This window comes from Chinchilla lanigera, unplaced genomic scaffold (assembly GCF_000276665.1).
Source record: "Chinchilla lanigera isolate Chin_1 unplaced genomic scaffold, ChiLan1.0 scaffold00083, whole genome shotgun sequence".
Taxonomy (NCBI): domain Eukaryota; kingdom Metazoa; phylum Chordata; class Mammalia; order Rodentia; family Chinchillidae; genus Chinchilla; species Chinchilla lanigera.
Window position 1 is genome coordinate 1,371,468 of NW_004955484.1, and position 3,946 is coordinate 1,375,413.

The window sequence follows — 3,946 nt, forward strand, 5'->3', positions numbered from 1 at the left end:
TCCCAGGCTCTTCATAGCAGGTGTTGGGTGCTGATAGCATCTCTTCTTCTTGGCTTTCTGCTTCAAGAGTGGAACTTCTGCCTTAAGAGCAAGGTGGAGGAGGTGTCACGGATTCTCAGCTGGCTTTGCTCGACTAGAACCTTGTTCCATGCAGGAGAAGAGAGTCTATTCTCAGCCAACCCCTCCTTAGAGCTGAAGGGAATGAGAAATGAGGTGAGCTGGGGAAAGATGGAGCCCTATGACTTTAACAGCACTGAGCAGATTAATTCTTTGGTTACACTGAGCTTCAGGACAGGAGAAGGAGTGGGTTGTGGCTCAAGGGTCACAGCTTTTTACCGTACTTACCAAAATTTAGTAGATTTCTTTCTTGAATAAATCTTTCTCTATTTGAGGTATACCTTTGGCACAATTTCCAGAAAACTTAGAGAGTTTTAAATAATTTCTTCCACTTAAATAATTGTTTTGAGTCTGCTGGGCTCTATCGTTCTGGAAGCTGATCTTTCTCATTACATTTTGTGTTCATAATTTCATGTTTATTCTGCAAACTTCCTATTGTTACTCTATGACCCAGTCTCCAGTATAACATGTAACTAAGTCTTTAAAGAACGAGGTATGTTAAAATAACAAAGTGTGAGTTTGAAATACTGTCATATTGAAGAGGAAATTCATCATGCTCTGAAATGGATCTAAACATTGTACCAAATTGTTTAAAAAGCCATTATTAAATAAAGTGGGCTAGGAGGTGTCCTGGGATTTTTGGAAACTGGTATTTTATGGGGGTATATTTGTGTAATGAAAACAGAACATATATTAATTAGAATGCATAAACAAAAATAGAATTTCCAGTGTAATTTTAAGTAAGTGGGAAGACTACATTATTACCTGTCATTTTGAGTCAAAGTTGAAAACCTGGTATGGACTTATGATTTTTAATATGTAGATGACAAACCTACAGTAATTGCTACTTATATTCAGTTTACAGTTTGGGATTCTAGTGATAGGACTCAGAAGCACTGATGTCCAGGGATGGGCATACTTAGCACCCATTCTTGATGTCTCCCACCTTGGTGCCCCAACCATGGCCCTTTCAAGAAGTCACAGATTCCTGAGCAAAGGGTTGATATCAGTGCTAGGGTAGGAAAAGTACAAGCTAAGCCTGTAATAGTCTGTTATGCTGTAAAATAACAGTGTTTTAATTTTGAGAATGTGGCAGAAGCCAGCTTGCAGAGACACTCCCTCTGCAAAATTTGGAACAATCTGAGCATCAAAAAAATGCTGAACAAAATATTTGCAGAATAAAATAAACAAGTCTGAGCCAGTGTTAATATAAGTAAATTAATAGCACAAAACTGAAAGCTCTTGTGAATAGAGGACCATCTATTCGATTTATTATAAAACTACATTCCTTATGGTAATGATCGATATAGGCAGGACTATAAATAGATGCTAAAAATATTGGGTAAAATTTTAATGAGGAACAGAACATTTACCTGATTTCACAGTATCTCCTTCAAATTGCTTACTAATTACAACAGAAATATGTAGTAACTTTTAGAGAAGAAACCTGGTAGACAACACATGATGAAATGATCAATTTGAAACACCACCAGTATGGAGACAATCTTACTTCTTGTCTCCTAAAATAATGCAATAGCTCCAAGTCTGTGGGTTTCCTACTAAAAATGAATATCCTGGATCTGGTCATAAAGAAACACCAGAAAAATATAAACTGAAGGATATTCTACAAAATAATTGATTGGCCTGTACTCTTCAAAACATATTGAATTTATAAAGAACTACAACCAAAGGACTTAAAACATTTTTTCATACAATGAGAAAAAATACAAATCACAATTCAGTGTGATTCTGGATTGGTCTCTGGCCAAGAGAAAATTGCTAAAGGGAATAACTCGGATGACTGGTAAAATTTAACTATGAGTTGTCAAATAAATAAAACAGTTGTATTAATGTTAAAAATTTTGATTTTGATAAAAAGCTGTTATTATAGAAGAAAAATTAAGTTTTTACAAAATAGCTACTGAATTTGTGAAAAATTGATGTGATATCTACAAATTACTTAAATCATGGCGAAATACACACACATGCACATCTTTAAAATTTTTAACTTTTTAGAATATGCACAGTGTTTGACCCAGAAATTCCACTGTACTAAATTTAATTCTTCAAAATAAATTATGATGGAGAAATTCCATTTGTGTGACTGTTGAACTATAGGTTTATGTTAAATCATTTGCTTTAAGTAGAAACAGCTTAAATTTCTCCATAATGAGAGAATAGCTTAGGAAATGGTGCTCAGTTGATAGGAGTAATATTATACATCACTAGATACCATCATAAAAATGTGGTGATACAAAAAATATTTATACTGAAATAATCATATAAAAGTATTGAAGATGGCTATCTAAAATTAGTATGTGAGTTTGGATTGACAAGAAATTTAACAAATAATTTAAGTTGTGATGGAATTCTTTCTTTATTCCTGTGTAACTGTTCTTTAATGCAATGTGAATATGAAAGACATGAAGAGATCGGGCTTACAGTCCAGCAAAAATGCACTGCAAATATTCTGAGCCTGTAGCCATTGGATTCAAGTGAATTCATTTTTATGGGAATTCAATGAAATGGAAATGTTGATGGCTGTAGTGGTCAGCCAATTTGATTGAGGATGGATTACCAGTTTGTTGAGAAAATTTAACTTAAATCCTCTGCTCACCACCTTCTCACTCAGCCCACACAGGACCTGTGGTGAGTCTATGAAAAGCCAACCTCAATTTCCTTTCTTTCTGAGGGCAGGGGGCACCTAGATAGAAAAGTGTTTCCTAGATTCTATATTCTTACTTTGATACAATCAAACTCAGTTGGACTCATTTGTGTTATGTATTTTACACAGTGAAAGGTGAAACAAAGGTTTTGGCAAGAAATTTTTTAAAAGAAATTCTACCAACAAACAAGAACAAGCCTTGTCTTCAGATCATTAGGATTACAGTCCTGAGCACAGAAAAATAAAAGTAAGATCAATGAAGGGAAAATTTAGTTTCTTAATCTATGATATAAAAATAGAGATGGGACAGTTGTCCTAAGACAATGTGGAAGAAATACAATAAAGCAATTGTGTAATCACAAGAGTTTGTGTTGAATAAAATATTTGACTAAAGATAATCTCAGTTTCATTCTCATAAGGTTATTTACAGATCTAAATGAATCATGAATGCAGTCAACACCCTGAACACATCTCTCCAAAGTCCTGCAAGAGCAACTGAAGCCGGTAGAAAACCAACATATTTTTTCTTAAATCTTAATTTATTTGTCAGCTTTATGAGCATTCCAGTGAAGAATTTCAGAGTATTTAGAGGGGAGAATCATGGGTTTGAGTGGTTAGGGAGAGAATTTCAAGGAGGGGATTCTGATTTGAGATGGAAAACTAGCTCTCTGGAAGGGAGCTGCATCTGAAGGTCTGTTTGTGATTGGTTAAAACAAGTCCATTCCTCAGTCAGGAAAGGGTCTTTAGTGAGGCTTGCTGCCATTCTAACATAGGATGGACGTGTATGACAGGAACGTGGGAAATCTTTCCACCTGCTGTGCTGTCAGGACAGAGCCCTTCTGGGACGAGATGCACAGTTTGTCCCATAGAGACTAGTTCTGACGCTGAGTGTCTTACTCGTAAACCTGGAGTCCATGTCAGATCCTGCAGGTCAACGGCTCAGGCCCATGGGATTCCACCACTTTCCAGTGCCAGTGCAAGTCTGGGATTCTAGAATTTTGGACTGAGCAGCTGTATATCGGGGTTTCTCATAACTCTCTTCCGGGGTTCAGCTGTTCACGAGAATAGCTCACAGAACTCAGGTAAAACCTCTGTCTACCTTCCCTCATTTATTTCAGTGGCTGCTTTCAATGGCACAGATTCAGGTAGATGGAGAAGGGCTCA